This window comes from Ambystoma mexicanum, chromosome 6p (genome assembly GCF_040938575.1).
Source record: "Ambystoma mexicanum isolate Mex_15411 chromosome 6p, UKY_AmexF1_1, whole genome shotgun sequence".
Lineage (NCBI taxonomy): Eukaryota > Metazoa > Chordata > Amphibia > Caudata > Ambystomatidae > Ambystoma > Ambystoma mexicanum.
In genome coordinates this window covers 600,766,568-600,784,107 of record NC_090935.1, presented here as the reverse complement: position 1 = coordinate 600,784,107, position 17,540 = coordinate 600,766,568, and positions in this window count along the sequence as shown.

Below are 17,540 nucleotides of genomic sequence, written 5' to 3'. Positions count from 1 at the left end.
GATTCCCTTAGAAGGAAGATATGCGTATCCCGGCTTGATCTGTTTCCAATAACACGTCAGCACCGTCAATGTAGGAAACAGAAAGTGCTCAGCTGTGCAACTCGTTTGCACAGTTAAATAACTCTCTGCGAGACGTGGATTTATGAGAAAGGAACAAGGATTGCAATATATTCCCACTTGACTTGTTTGGAGTACCTCTGTGACACTTTCCCGCCTCGCCAGCACAACAGCAGTACTCACCCCACTTTGCCTTGCCGCCCGTCCTCCAACGCGCGGCTCTGCGCTGCTCCTGGGATTTCCTTTGTATGCTGCGCTGTTCGGGCGTTCATCTTCGTGCGTTGCTTTGTGCAATCCGAGCAACAATGGGACAATTGTCTTTATATATATATATATATATTACACAGCCACAGTAGTTATGGTTAAGTTGCTGTTTCCATAGGAGGAGCACTTTTTGGGCCAACCTTTGCACAAAAAGTATATGGCCCACCCTGAATTTATTTGCAAAGTTTGGTGAGATTTGCTCCAGGGGGGGAAACATTATAGGGGGGGTGTCCCAAAACTTATTTTTTTCCCTTAGACAAACCGCTGGACGGATTTTCACCAAATTTGCGGCAGGGGCAGGGGCTTGGTCCCGAAGGCATGTTTTTGTAAATTTGGTGAAAATCCGTCGAGTAGTTTTCTTTAAAATGACCAAAAAGTAGGTCTAAAAAAATGTGTGATATCTATGTCCGCTCCGCGGCAACACTTCCCTGTTCGCCTCTGCGGGCAGGACACCGATTGGCTAATGGCCTCGCGTCATGTCTGCGGACACGCAACGTGTCCGCCGATTGGCTGGAGTGAGGCGTGATGTGCATCAGATTGTTCCGATGCGCCTGCCATCTTGGATCCGCCTACAGCGTGGCGGTGAACAGAGGCGAAATGCAGTTTTGGGGAGTGTTTTGGTGTTCAAGAGTGCTTGGTGAGGTTTAGGGATGAAAAGATTGGTGAAATACTGTATTTGTTTAGGTGGCAGGTGCTACTGATGCATTAGCGATGCCCGCGCTGTCAGGGATATTCGTAATTACTGAAAATGCGGGCTGTCCTAAGGATAGTATTCCTGTCCATGCTGTACGCAGGCAAGTTGAAACTGTTTTAAGGACACGCGTGGTGTCAGCAGACTTTAAAATTGAGTATATGCCGCAGTTAAAATTTTTCAATCTATGGGTGTGATACTGAGTTATAAGCCACCACGGGTGTTATATGCTGTGGCCGCAGGCCATACACCCAAGATTCTAAACGCTGGCCACAACCACTGCACCATATCACAGCCATAGATCAGACCTATAGATTCGAATATCTATCAAATGTTTGAAATTATACTTACTGTTTGATTTGTTGAGATTTGATATATTTTTTACATGCGTTTTGTACCTAGAGGACATATTCTTTTTCAATTTCTGTGATAAAAGAAAAGAGCATGTTAGTGTATGTATTTTATGAAGACTTATTACATTGCATAATAGACATTTCAGATTTTTTTGGACTCTCATATTTGATTTACAAACCAGTGTACTGTGCATTTTGCTCAGTTTCTGTGTTTGTTTTTTAAATCATTGGGTCTGTGGGGAAAAACAATCCTTGTCGGATTAAAAAAAAACTTTTTTTGTTATGCTACATGTTAAGATGGATTTCTGAACTCTGTCCTGGAGGGGCAGAGGTTCAGAGGGCCAGCCTAGTTTCTTGGAACAGGGTAACCTCTGGACAAGCCAGACCAATCGGGGTAGCGATGGCGGCGGTCAAGACTAGGTCTCAAGAGGGGTGAGGGTGACTGAAAGCCCGCAATGAGCACACAAAGCAAGGACACTTACAAATTACTCCAAGCAGGTGTTATATTAAAAATCGAGACACATTTATTACAAGGCCTCTGTAACATTGACCATAGTAAAGAATCACGGTAAAACTCAAGTAAACCAACACATCACAATCAAATACAATATATATACAATTACCGAAGGGTCTAAAGAGTCAGAAGCACGAAATATGCAGACGACCTAGATGGGGAGGAAAACAGGCAGTCCAAGTAATCGTTAGACCCAGTTCGCCTTCAGAGGCCACCTAACTAGAAGGAAGTCCGAGCCCTACGAAGAGTGGAGCCTTGTGCTCAAAAGTACCTGCACACGCTGGTGCCAACGGGCCAAGGGGAGTCTCTTCAAGGGAATCGGGCAGTTCAGAGTGGTGAACAAAGGAGGACGAACAGATCTCCGCTACTCCAGCGCGGCCTCCTCTTGCGGGCAGAAGCAGAGCGCGAGTGTGAAAAAGGCGTGCTGTTTAACACAGCAAGGAAAAGCTACAGGCTACTGCAGGAGAGCGACTGGTTCCTAGCGTTGCTACTCACCGGTCCCCGATGCAGGCAGATCCAGGCTTCTCTGCGTCAGTTTCAGTGCTGGCAGGTTCAGATACGAGCAGGGGATGTCTCAGCGTCGTGTAGATTCCGCAGCAGCAGAAGTTTGAGTTGAGGATGTCCCAAACGCAGTGAACCCGCACAGTTTGTTACCACAGCAGGGCAATGCAGCGGCCGTGTGTATTTCAGCCCAATGCACACTTCTCACTTCAGACCTGGGAATGCCAAGTGTACGAATCGTGTGAGAGTCGCGGGGACTCGGAATACAACACAACCTGACTGTGGTAATAGAGCAAGACTCCTGTGTAGGCTGGTCAGTCCACTGGATGGCCCAGAGACGCTTCCGAAGGCTTACGTGCAGGAGATGATGAAGATGCTGAGAATAGTTGTTCCAAAGGGTCGAAGTACCAGTACAGGCCTTCTCGTTCGATCAGAGGCAGAATGGTCTCACAGGGCGACAGCAGTGCAGAGGAGCAGTCCTTCAGCGGGTCACCAGCGATTCCTCGGTTCAGCCTATTAGTTGCAGGATACTTGGCTCCTGTATCCGTCGTTCGTGAGAACTCAGGCGATCGACATGGTAGTGGTGTTTCCAGCCTCCTCTTATCCAGAGTTCCCTTCGCGCCAAAACGGAGAGAACCCAATGGGAGATCTGCTCACAAAACACTCACACCATACGTGGATCTATCACGGACCACGGTGGTCCCTGGTATTCAAGACACACTAGACTCTCTGGCACCCAGGATTTGTATTGGGACCAGACATCCCAGCCCACATCCTGGAGGCGCACACAAGGCATGCAGAAGCCCGCGAAAGCATTTGTGTTTCGCAGGAAAGTACATGCCCAAATAAGGATGGCCCCGGGTCGGTTCGACCTGGGGAAGGTGAAGGGGCAAGACGGTCAGCAGACAGGACAAAGAACCTCGTGGCATGGCCATTTTGGAAGCCAGGCCACCCATTTTGGCCAAACGCGAGAAGCGCGGTTAACAGGGCAAAAGGGAGTTCAAAACACAAAGAAACGATCGCTGCCACCAGTCCCGTCTGTGACATACTTGCGCAGTTTGTTATAAATCCATTGAGAGTTTCTAGGGCCTGTAGAATGACTAGAGACCCAAGAGCGCGGTGATGCAAGTTACGGTGCACTCTTGTGCCATGTTGCGCGAAAGCTGCAACATGAGAAAAGAACTACGGAAAACAACGTTTCCCGGTACTGACTGTTTTAAGGGCATGTCAGTTTCCCCGTAAGAATGGAGCGAAAGCCCAGAGGAGTGCAGCGGAAGGCTACGCTTCTATGGCAAAATCTAGATCAGGGTGTAAAAGAACAGCAAAAGGTTTGGGGGTTTCCACATGGAAGGAAAATTACCTACAATATGAAATCTTTCCTAACACTACAGTCTATTTGTTTGTTTCCTTTCAGTGTTCACTTGTTGTTTCTGGTTAATGTTCTATCTGTTGGCTTGTTGCAGATTTCTGAAGCAGTTAGATACCTGTTGGCGTATTGTAGCTGTCTATTTTTTGTTACAATTTAGTGGTATTCATTTATCTGTTTGGTTGTTATAGAATCTTGGGCCAGTTAGATACCTGTTGGCGTATTCTAACTGTTTATACTTTTTTAATTGAATTTTTGTTAATGTTGAAGTACAGATTAGTTATTAAGTTTTGGTTTTAAGAAGATTAAATAAGTGTTTGTAAGATTTGCTGGTAATCTCTGCTTTAGAGTAATGGTACTATCATTACATTAGAACACTCCACATTTCTTTCTAATATATGCAGTGTAGTGACCTGCATTGGTTGTGGCTCCTGCGTGGTAGATTATACCTATTGTTGTGAAGGTTTGCTTACCAAGTGATACTTGACCGTGTGTGAATCCAGTCCGCTTGCAGTTGTTTTTGGTACCATCTGCATTGTAACGTAGAAGCATTAGTATTACGTAGTTACTATGTGTTTGTATTAGTAAGGTGGAGCGATTATCTGAATTGCAGGTAGTACATAATCTGCCATGGTTTGCATTTTGTACAAGTTGCTGAAATGGAATGGATTCACAATTAGGTATGGATACATACACGAAGCGCTCATCAGTGATTTATTCCTGTGTCACATTGTTGCAGAGAGTGCATATATGTTTCCACATGTATGAAATCTGGAAGATTTAATTTATAGCTATGTTTTTGTTTTCCAGTACTTGTAGTAAGTACATTAGAAATTCTTGTGGATCTTCTTGTGAGTTTATAGTGAATTTCACCATTCCAGCACAGTAGTCCAATTCTTGTCTTATTCCGTGAACACTATATGTATTGTCAGGATTGTTTGTTGCGTTTCTATGAAGGACTAACATTTGCAAACACAATTGGTCTGTACTGTGTAAGTAAATGTTGTCAACAATTGGTGGCAATTGAAATAGAATGTTCATTGCTACATTTGCGTAGCAACTTACACCACTTACATTTGAAAATTTGAATGGACCAGATAGTTTTGTGTCCAAGTCATTTTTTCGGAGTGTGTGTTGCTTCTTTCAAGAAGTACCTGAGTTACTTTGGCTAATAGGTTCTTCTTTGGTTGTGGTAATTAAAGAAGTATTAGCTTCTTTTACTCTCTTTGGAGGATTTGCAGTCAGATCCTGTTGCATTTCAGTTTGAATTACTTTTCTTTTACAACCTTTTCCTTTTTGTGGAACAGGATATGATTTTAGATGGGGGGTGTATAGTGAATGTAGTCGATTGTATTCTAAAATGCAAGGAATATCAGCGTTTACTTTACTTGCATCAAAGTTGATTAGAAATAGACCCTCAAGTGTATGTAAGCGTGATAGTGCTACGTAGCTCATGCCTTCTTTAAAAACTGTGTTACCAATATCTATCAATGCTTTGTCTAGGGTAAGACCTTGGGATTTATGAATGGTGACTGCATATGCAAGAGTTAGAGAAAATTGTTCTCTGCGTACATACATGTCTTTGAAGAGAAGGAATCGAGCTGTTGAGCACCCTATCCTTTTTAGTTCTGAAAGTTTGTCAAAGAGAATATTGACAAACTGAGTGTTGTTGTCACGTGGGTATGTTTGAAAGCCAACAACGGTTCCCAGTGATCCATTAACTAGTCCTTGCTCCACGTCAAGGTTACGTTTAAGCATTACTCTACAGTTTAAGGATAATTTTAATATTTTCTCCAACCCATCTGTGTTGGAGATAGAATTTTCTAACGTATTTAGTCTTGTTGTGGCTTGTTGACACATGTGTAGTGTCATACCATGTACGTCCAGTTTGTCTGTGGAGCAAATTTCAATTATTGGTTGCATTTCTTTTTTCAACATTGTTTCATTGAATTTGTAACAGCTTGCAAGAGTTGGCATTAAGGCCATACAACTGACATTTGTGTGTGCTAATTGTTCCATAACATCAGTAGCACATGATTTATCGCCATAAAGTGCATGGATGTGCCGGGTTTTTAATATTGCTTGTGCTTCTTGAGATAGTACACCAACTCTAATACTTTTTAAAATGTTGGCGTAAATGAGGTCTGCAGATTGGCGCATGTTTTCTGTTAATTCTCTGTATTGGAAATGTTGCCAAAGGTTGACATTTCCTATGCTGCCAACAGTTTTATGACAGAGTTTGTGCCCTAAGGTTTTAAAAATAGGTTCACTTTTCACTGGTGTCAATTGAAGAAGATCTCCGAAAACAATAATGTGTTTTCCTCCAAAGAGTTCCTCGTAGTTTGTTTTAATTACTTCTTGCAATCTGAGGTGAATAAAAGCCAACATTAGGTTAGAGACCATGCTCACTTCATCTATCAGTAGCATTTTCATTTGTTTTAATACTCTGCGTAGTTCCATTGCAGCTTCTGTAGAAAGTTTGTGATAGTCTAATTTGTTTTGGTGTTCTACAGGAAGGAGTAGTAATCGGTGTAAAGTGACACTGCCTAGGTTGTAGCCAGCTAAACCTGTGGGGGCAGTTACAACAGCAGACAGTTTGTTGTTTGTCAATTGTTGAAGGATGTTTTGCCTGAACCAGCTTCACCATTGACGTATAGCAGTATAGGTTTGTACTTTTGGCAGGTACATTCTTTATTTTCATGTTGTACACCATGTGCAATTTCTTTTGTTACTTCTTCAAAAATGGTACGCTGGTCTTTATTAAGTTTTGATTGTAGTGCAGATAAGTCTTCTGTATCTTCTTCAAAGTGACACATGGTTTTTTCTACTTCTGTCATAGCTAATTCTGCCTCATTTGCTATTAGTGGCTATCCCAGTGGTTCTTGGCTTCCTGTTACAGAAGGTTGACTACTGTCGGAGGTGTCCTTATCTAGTTGGGCCTGGAGTTCCTCTTCGTGTTGCTGTTCATTGTGCAACATTGTTTTGTACTGCGTAAAGTTCACATCGGTGATAGTGCTTTCATTTGCTTTGAAAGCGTCTTCATAGCAGTCATAGTTATCTAGTATCTCTTTTTCTTTTCTCCATGGTTTAAAAAGTTGTAGCAGGGACATGTAATATAGTTCTTTCTGTTGAGGAGTTTTTAATGACAATTTGATATGATTAATTAAGCTTTGTTTGGTAAGTTTCACTAAGCTGCCTTCACGATCTTTCACTCTATATCCACCTTTGTTTTTATCGGGTTTTATATTATTTTTGTATACACATTTTTGGGCTATGTGGTATAGACACATGGTTTCCAAAGTGGTACTCCTGTTCGGGTAGTATGTGTCTAGTAAATCGTTTTCAAAATGTCTTGGCTGTTGGGATCATTTTTGGCTATTGTTTCTATGTCCTCATATGATTTGAGAACTCTTATTCTAGATTTAGAAGGACCAAGACTTAGCCATACTATATTTTCAGATTTTCCATACAAAGCAGTACCGGTTAAACGATCTGCAGCTTCATAGGCACCGCATTCTCTATGAGAGGGCATTTTTATGCCTAAGCTGTACAATTTCTGAGATAGTGTTTTGTCTGATGATAGGTCATTCCAGAGGTCTTGAAGCTCTGTTTTTTCTGCTTTTGTTAAGTAGGCTGTAACATATCGTGCAACTGCAGTGGAATTGTCTGCAATGTACTGCACATCTATGTTTGCATTCCATAAGAGGGCAATGATTCCATTGTAATCATTGATATATTTTGATTCTTCTGTTCTTTTATGTGATACGTGTTCTTAGGTGATTTACCTTTAACACTATGTCTAACTGAAGACATGAAGTTGTTCACTTCACCTGTTTCTGTAACTGGTCTAGGGAAACCAAAGCGGCATTTGGTGTAGTATTTCCTTTTTTTTTGTATTTACGACGACAATATTTGCCACATTTGTGTCTTTGAAATTGTACAATTTGTGCATGAAGGTCACTGTCTCATTTGTGAAGGGATTTCACAAGTGACATATTTTTGGATGAACTGCAAAACAGTGGCATCACTGTCCTGACCAAATTTAGGAGCATCTTTATCCATAAAAGCATGTGGATATGTGATGCTCCTCTGGCTTGGTATTATTTTCTCCAAAAGAAGTGTTGCACTTCTCCGAGGGGAGGAACAGTTTTATTACAAATAAAGTGTAGCATAGCAGTGAAACGATGCTGGAAATATATTGAAACATTAACAGGATCTAGAGAGCAAAGTTCTCTAGGTGTTAGTATAGCTATGTTTGTTTTGTTCTTATTTGATATGCGTAGGAAATCATGTAAATCTTCCCATGCATATTCTGCTCAACTTAATGTAACAAACCAAGTGGGTGGTCCAAGGTTTCTGATCATACAACGTACAGCTCCGTGACGTCGGAACAAGTATTCTTTCGTACCATGCATGCTTGCAAACAGTTTTGTAATGCTTGATTGTAAAACCTCATCTTTTTCTTGCACTTTTTGTATTAATTGCGTAGCTGACATATTTTGAAAGTGGGTTCCCGATTTCAATATGTCTGCAACTCCGTACCATAGAGTTGCTTGTTCACGTTCAAAGAGTAGGTGGAAAATGTATTACACATTTTGTCTAAATCTGGGATCTTCAGAATACATTCGTAATGAGCAGTATTCTGATGCTGTTATCTGAGTAGGTCTATCATCGTACCTTCCTCCTTTCCCAGTAGGAAATAGTAGAGGAAAAGCATGTGCTTCTATACTTTTTTCCCATATGCTCATTGGTGATCCTTTGGTTTGTCGCATTTGGTACGTTTCTAGTGAATCATCTATGCTGTCATTAGAGTGCAATGGATGAATTGTATAATGGTCTAAAATATTGGATACTGCTGCAGGATTCAGAAGTTCAAATTGACCAGTTCCTGGCGACTCTTCAATTATTTCAGTAGTTTCCCTTAAGTTTTCTTCAATATTTATTTCTTTGTAGTATTCATTATTGTCCTTTAGATATTGCAAGGTGTGTCTAACTTTATGTAAGTCCACAAGTTGTTGCCAAATTTTTTTGTCTTTTGTTGATACACCATTTACGAAGACAATTAAAGATTGCTCTATTGGACGTTGCACTCCTAGAGTGTGCACATTTTCTGTCAGATCTAATGGTAAATAAACTACTTTGCTACGAATGCCTTTCACCAATTCAGAGGGAGGTAATTTTGCTGTTTTTGGTTAAAGGCGTATTATTGCTTGAAATGGGTGTACTGTTTGAATTATGATTCTTTCATGTAAATTGAGTTGTTGCAGGGGTTTTGGTAGTGGGAATAATCCCAAGTTATTTGTGATAGCACGTGAAGGAGTTTGGTTGTTGTTAAGTTTTGTAGTGCAGTAACTGCAAAGTATTAAGGGGTCACTTATTTCATATTTGTTGCTAAAAGGTAGAGAGCTAATTCAAACCATGTGGAATCTTCATTGTCTTCTATTTTGTATGTTAGGTCTATAGGTTTTGCGTTACTTTTGTAAAAAGTTCTGCGGCAACACACACACACATGGTTTGGTACTTCAGCGCATGTACTTTTAAATTTTAGTATTTATTTTTTGTATGTGTGTAGTAGAAGGTTGCCATGTGCAGAATTGTTGCTAGTCTGTTCTAAAGCTATTGCATTTTGTAAGTGCATTTTGTAAGTGGCTTTCACTTCCAAAATATTTTCTCTGGATACGGTTGATTTCTTCTTGTAGGTATTTGGGTGTACCATGTAGAAGAGTGTTATTTAAATTGGCTAGTTCTAAGCAGGACTTTTAGCATAGTACAGTTTATACACTAGATTTCGTAAATTTGAATGATGTGTTGATATCATTTTGATATCATGGAAGGTGCTTTTGCAAATAGGTCCTGAAATACATGCTAATGAATGTCCTTGTAGTCCTGTGTATTTGCACAGTGGACAGGTATCGATATTTTGCAGCACTTTTATTTTGATTTTGTCTTTACCTTTCACATACTGATTGAGGAACTGGCGTAAAGATTTGAAAGATTTTTTGGTAATGTTACACATTGACGTGCACGGCCATTTGCATATTGGGTGTTCTGGTTCAGTCGAATGGAGAGGTAATTCTGAGTTTTCTGGGGATATTTCTGTAAGCAGAGTTTCTTATTCCATGATGGTATTCTTAATATTTTCATAACCTCGTCCACTGCTATGGATGGCAATTGTGTTTGTTTGGTTTTGTTTGTATGCTTCTTCATTATAATATAGTTCTGTGGTTGTGGTGTGACTCCATTCGCCTCCACAGATATTTAAGAAGTTATTTTTGTTGACATTCTGTTTATTGAGAAGTTTTTTTGTAGTTTAGTACTTAGTTTTGTTCGTGGTTTCATCCTGTTCAAAACTAAAATAAATAACTTGCTTTTGAGAAGGATTGCACGGTCTACGAGAGCTTCTAGGATTAATTTTCTACGGTAGGTTTTAAGGGTTGAGCATGATTTTGCTCCTATTTTTATAAGATTCTGAAGGACACTGTGGCGGAAACGATTTTAGCTAAAATACTTTTTTTAGTATGGTTACTTGCTAGTATATGAAGATTTATAGGAGCAGTTTTAGCAGTAGAGGTAGCCGAATTCTTGTTAAGCATTTTCTGTTTTGTTTTACATTTTGATAGTGGAGGCAATGATTCTGTACTAGAAGCTTCTTTTGTTTCGCTAAATGACTGCATTAGCTGTTTTGTTTGAAGGTTTTGTACAAACTCTGGTAGAGATGGATGCTTATGTTGGACACTTTTATTTTCATTTGCTCTATTTTTGCGTTGCTTTCTACAGACTTGCTTTTTGGTAGGCATTCTTTGGGGTCTGTTAAAAAAAAGAAGTTATGGGTTGGTCTATTTTGCAATGTATGTGTGCTGTGTGCATGCGTGTATGAATTTGATGGGGAAGATGTATGTGGTGGTGTGTGAATGTGCATTAGGCAGTTACAATGAGTTGGGAAGGCTATTCTTCTGTTTGTATGTTACTACACTGCAGTTCAGATGAGAGTACAAAGTGAGCTAGTGGTGAGGAGAAGCATTAATAGTAAACGTAATGGTATAACATTAAAACAGTTCTGTTCTGTAGTACTAACATTCTAAGGGTTGAGTATGTTATTTGTGTTCCAAAATAACGGGGATTTGTGTGCCATTCTGCCTGCTAATCTCTGTTTAATAAATGGGCATTTGTAGGCAGAATGGTTCAGAAATCGATGTTTTTTTTGGTGCGCAAATTACATGAATGAACCACACAGTGGGCCTCATTATGACCCTGGTGCTAATGGGTTAACGGCACTGTAAAAGGCTGCTGCGCCGTTAACCCATTAGCGCCTGATTACGAGGTCCCTTTGCGGGACCCGACCTTAACAGCTGGTCTACACCAGCCGTTAAAGTAGGGACCCACAAAGGGACCTTGGTGCTAAATTAGAAGGGCTAGCTAAGAGTTACATGCCGAGCAGACACCGCGGTTGTCCGCGCCTCATACAGGGTTTTCCAGCTAATCCAGCATGGAAAGGGGACTGTAGGGATCAGCCAATCAGATGTTGACATTGTTGATTTGTGTAGTAAGAGAGTGTGTGTAGTGAAGATGGCAGAGGTGGAGAAAGTCAGGGTGTTGGTGCTCGGAGATATGTTTGTCCATGGTTTACAGCAGTATTCTCAATGCAGGCATGTGCAAACAATTTCGATGTTAGAGGAGTGGAGGTGGTGTGGAGCGCTGTTACTGATTGCAATGTAGAGGCAATTCTCCAAGTTTGTAGAGATAAGCGTAGGATGAACAGTCCCCATCTGGTAGTTTTGGACTATGGTGCTTTCCATTTGGGCTATGTGAGTTCCCCTACTTTGTTGGCAGATTTGGAGCAGTTGGTTCGAGCAGTAATACTTCCAAATGCGAAAGTATTTTTTTCTGGATTACTACCTAGAGCAATATGGGACAATAGTTCTGTTTTTTGTCCTCAGCAAAACATTGCTAGGTGTGCAATCAATCGAGGCATGCGTGCTTTCATGCTAAGAGCTAGTATGTTTTTCTGTAACAACGAGAATATTGTTTCGAGTAATGCTGCTTATTTTGAAGCAGATGGTGTTTTATCTTTTTTGAGAAATGCCATGCTTTTTTGGAATGTAAGGGTTGCTTTGGAACAGGTTATGTGAAGATTTTAGTTGTAAAATAAGAAGAAACCCCCCCAAAATAACAGGTGTCTGTCAGGCATCTGCAAAACAAACCCCAAAAAAAGGCTCTTTTCAGAGCCCACCTTAAAGGGGAGCACTATTTAAATGTACATTCACCACGCTCAGATCCTGTATATGTCCGCGGACATGGCGGTAGTCTGCGGACAGTGCATATTACATACAGGGATTCTGGGGTGGAGAGGCATGAAAATGAGAATGAGCGGAGCTAGGGATTGGTTAGTAAAGTTTAGTGGGTGTGTTGTGTAAGGAGAGATTTAGTGAGGACGTCTTTTTTTCCTGAGAGAACAACAGATAGCTATGGCTGTGTGTTTTTTCGAAAACAGATTATCTGGATTTTGGGAGACTCATGGATACATTAGTTGGAGGTGCATGCAGAACGTTGTGGTGTATTTGCAGATCTTGGATTCCCTCATGTGGAAGTGTACTGGCATGGAGTGCGTCGAATGAAGTGGCTGGACTTGGTACCTCTCTGTGCTACTTTACAGACAGAGCGTCATCCTAACATAATTATAATTCATTGTGGAGGGAACAGTTTAGGACATGTGTCTGGAATTTATTTGCAATTTGCAATGAAAGAAGGACTTGAGAAGGTCATGGACATGTTTCCAAATTCCCAAGTAATTTTTTCTCGTATTGTGCAAAGACAAATGTGGCTGCGTTCTTCTTCATTTGGTCCACAAATGGAGAAAGCGAGGCGCAATGCCAATAAGGCTGTTTGTGCCTTTCTAAGAGATGTTGGCATGTCCTCTTTTCACAATGAAAGTATTATGATTCGTAGCACATTCATTTTTCGCAGAGATGGAGTCCATCTTACATATGCTGGCAATCAGATTTTTCTTAGAAATGTACAAAATGCAATGCAACCTTTTCTGGAATTATTGTCATCTATTTTGCATTAGATGTTGACGAATCCAAGTTTTTCAAACACATAAAAACACCATCAAAAGGCTCTTTTCAGAGCCACCACTTACTCCCAGAGAAAAGTGCATTGGTTTTGCTAGGGCTGCATCCAAAAGTTTTATCTGTCATAGGACTGTCCACTGACTTTTAAAAAAATGGCAGGGACCTGCACCGTTTATTTGGTAGTTCTATTTTTAAACTGAGAAAGGTGGCTCTGAAAAGAGCCTTTTTATTTTTTTGATTTTTTTGTTTTATATTTATTTGGCTTTTTTTACACATGATACACTAGGAGTCGAGGGGAAAGGAGGGTAAGGAAGGGACGCCAACCACAGGGATAAGAAATGGCAGGTGGAGAGAGGAAGATGTAGGGTGGACCTTATTTAGGTAGGTAGCAGCTCTTCTGGTGGTCCGTGATTGTAGTCTCGAAAGCACTTCAAAGACTCTTCCCCCCTGCAGAGTACTGCATCGCAGTACATACACAATATTGTGACCCTCGAAAGGTAAGGGTCAACAGCATCGCGAATGGCCTGTGAAGCAGCTGGAGGGGTGCGCTCTCCCACAGGAGTGTCTCTTGTAGTGAGAGGATCGGAAACGGAGGATGCTGTGGAGGAACTCGACCTACTACATTCATCACAAGGTACAACCTTGCAAATGTCCGCACTGTGGAACGAAGTTAGGTGTCGCTTCATGGATGTCGTACCAAAGCTGTACGAACCACATCTCCCACGACTCAGCACCAATTTGCACTCGTTACAGGTGACCCTGTTCGCACATGCTTTTGGTATGTTACCATAAACGGTAAACAACTGCCACACCCAAGACTCCCGGCGAGTGCTGGTAGTAGGGAGTTCCTCCACCTCATGCTATTCATACTCTTCATCCTCGTTCTCTACATCCTCATGCGTGTTCCCCTCTGCAGGCCCTTGGGGAGGTGGTGGTGGTGGAGGGTTTGGGGGTGGGGCTGAGGCTGATGTAGCAACAGCAGCCATGGATGCCATTAGGGTTGATGAGGTATTCTCAGCTAGAGCACTAAAGGCAGCAAACGTCAATCTGCAATAGCCAGAAGTACAATGAAGATCTGCTCTGGGGTGTGGCCTTTTATAGGGGTGGAGGGGTGCGCCTCGAGAACATATCGAACACTGAAAAGCGTTCAAAAAGTTACAAAAAATATGTGGAAAGCCAGGGCCATTGTCTGGGACATGTGAAATGGTGATTTTTTACTGTAAAATAATCTGGATTGTCTGAATAAGTTCTTTTAAAAGGTTGGGCATCCGGACAGAGTCCGCAAATTAGGACACACCCTCAGTGTGGGGGTGCGGTCACATGATGACGTCGGGAACATGTCCGCGAAGGGAACGGGAGTCCGCAGGACAGCAAATGCACAGGAGCGGTCGTGCGCATGCACACGGGTGTTCTACGGACAGTGTTCGGGTCCTGAAACTAATTAAAAGTGCGACACAAGTGAGACAGACAGTTACGGACAGGCGCGATGTTCGCAGGACTTACGGGTATGGTGCGCATGTGCGTAGATGTTCTGCAGACTGTACAGCCAGGTATAGTGTCCTTAGGACACCTCCATTTTGTTTGACTACGGACATCCCGGACAGGCGTGCTGTCCGCAGACATTTTAAATGCTTTTTAAAAAAAAAATAAGATGCAAAGAATTTCATTACAAGAAACATAACTTTTTTTAATTATATACATATACACAAATTATGAAAGAGAGGGGGAAGCAGAAACTGATAACAAAAATAGGGGAATTAGGGGTTTGGAGAGGATGGATGGGAAGGGATGAAGGAATGGGAGCCTCATCAAAGCGTTTATTTTGTTGTTCACGGTTTGAGGATAGTTCACTGGGACATGGAGAGTGGGCACAGGTACAGGTGGGGCAATGGTACTTTATTTTTTCTTTGATGTGGTCTTCCACTAACTGTTTCAAACTATTGAAATTTTCCTTTAGCATGTCTACTTTCTGTTCAATGCGTTCGAGAGTCTTTTCCATTGTGTCTTTTGGAGTCACATTTTCAATCTTTGTATGGTCTGTAAAAAATAAACATATATATGTTAAGTACACATTAGGTAATGATTATTAATTTCCTTGTGTAGACAAGTGTCTACCATTATTATCACTGTCTTCAGACATTTCCTCGTGTGGAAAACTTTCTTCCAGCCACTCCAAAGTACTGCACATTTCTGTGTGGAAAACAAAAATATATTAATTATACTGTACCTCACACAAACAGTAGAGCAATATATACAAAAAATTAAGTTTACTTACTAGTTTCTGGTAAATTGTGTTTGTTGTGTTGTGTAGGTCTACTGTTGCTTCTAGCTCTGCAGTTTCTGTGAGGTAATTATGTTGGAGGTATATCTTTTTTGTTATGGTATAATTCATTTTATTACATATCGTATTTCAATGGCTGGTTGATGTGCTAAATATGTAGGTTTCACTGTTTTTTTATTAATATATACAATGTATATATGTGCTGCTTTTTCAACTTGTGTAGTGTTTATATGGTACGATAGAACAATTTCAGATACCCCCTGCATGTTTGGGTAGCGTTGATGTCGTCCGTGACCATCCGCGGACATCAAAATCATTAGCGGGGTGTTCGGTATGTTCTAAGTTAATTGTATATAAAGTAAGGGAACCCTAGTACACATCTATCAAATGTACACTATGAAAATGTATATTCAGTAAAACAACTTTGTTAAAGAGATGTTATGGTTAAGTTGCGCTACTAAACACCTAGGAAATTCAGTAAAAAAACATTGTTAAAGGGACGTTATGGTTAAGTTGCGCTACTAAAACCTATGCAATTCAGTAAAAAAACTTTGTTAAAGGGACTTTATGGTACGCTAAGCAACCATAACTCGCGCCACCACCGTGCACTGCTAAGACTAACACCCAGGACATCAAAGATGACATCACAAATGGCTACAATCATGAGAGCTGAAAGACTCATTAGACCAATATGCATCTGGGTCTATAGCTGGGGGAGAAATAGTGAACTTGGGGGGAGTGTAAGGGTATTGTAAAAAAAAGGTACTGTTACAGATCTATGAGGAAACTTCAAAAGCTAACGTCGAGTGGAATACTTCAGCAAAACAGCTCATGTTACCTCCTGTATTAAAAACAGTGGAAACTGTGTGCCCAGTTTTCATGACGGGGCTATTGCAGCCCACAGAGTTTTGAAAGGGCTGATAGCTGCAGAAACAATTTAAGAGCCTTCCCTAAGCTACCCTTCAAAAGGTGATGTGAGAAGCCCCAAGAGAGGATATGCAATTACAGAATCTACTGTACAGGGGTATATAGAATCCTGTATATCGAATCCCCATATACCAAATCTTTTATCCTTTACCCCTCCATAAATACATTCACTATAAAGGGTTACATTTTTTTGGGAAACAGTCGGGATGGGTTTTTAGGGGCAGGAAACGGGGGGTTTCACTGTAAAGGTTTTCAAGATAAAAGATTTGATGTATGGGCATTTGTTATACATTACCTCGATATAAAGACATGTAACCCTATATAGGGCAGAAGTATGGGGGAGGAGGGGTTTATTCTACTAAATCTAGCCCTTGTAAAGGAGGCCCACGTTGGAAACCAGCTGGTTTGGGAAATAAAGGAGGTAGGAGTGAACAAAGATTCCATTACAGAAGCTTAACAACAGCTGACAAAAGTCACCCTTTATCAAGATCCCCTCTGAAGAACGAAGATGCAGGGGAAGTAGAGGAGACTGCACTTTTGGAAAGTTGGAATAAGGATTGGGTGAAAGTAGTACACATACAAATGTCCACTTTCCACAGAAAGGAAAAAGCCTTGAGGTTAGGCCCAGCAGCTCTCCACCTAGGAGGGAGTGACATTGTCAGGGGGAACAATAAACAGACCTTACTTGATACCCAGACAAACATTTGCATCAAGGATAACCAAGGAAAAACACAGCAGAAGAGCACTCGGCATTCAGTGAGTTCCAGTGAAACAGTTGCATCTAATGAGGGTCTAAACATTTCCAAATTAATGCCAAATGGGGTTCACAAAACCAAGATCCTGCAAATTCAGGGAAGAATGGAGGGGAGGAAACGGTGACAGCTCGATACAGTCAGTGGATGATCTTACTCCTCCCCTTACCCCCATAGTGATTTAGCAACCCGCATACATATGACTCATCTATTACCCCTCAAGATCAGGCAGAATTGGAAGAACGTGGTGGATATGTCAAAAAAGATGCCTGTGTGTCTGAGATAAATGCTAGCAGTGATGGACTCCTTCATAAAATCATGAGTCAATAAATGACCAGCTGAAAGATCAAACCACCCTGTCAGCTATGCTCCATTCAAAAATGTCACAGCAGTTCAAGAAAAACTGGATAAAAACAGGGGAGAAATCACAAGCAAATTACACAGTATCCTAGACCCCATGATTGAGGAAAATAAGCTAACACAACAATGAAGAGCGAGATGTGATACAGGGGTTCAAGGCTCGGTTGGAGCTCTCTCCCAAATGGAAAACTGGACAGATCTAGAGCCTGGTCTCCTGAACGTACAGAAACAGCCTCAACAGTCTCCAGCAATAGGCACAAGGAGCCCACCACATGAACATCACACAAAGCCGGCCAAAGAGGATCGATGCTGGCCTTAAGTCAAATCAAAGGACGTCCAAAGTGCATGAAGTGTGTGAGCGGGTGGAGAAGCTGGGCTGGAGCAAGAGGGAAATCGGATTATT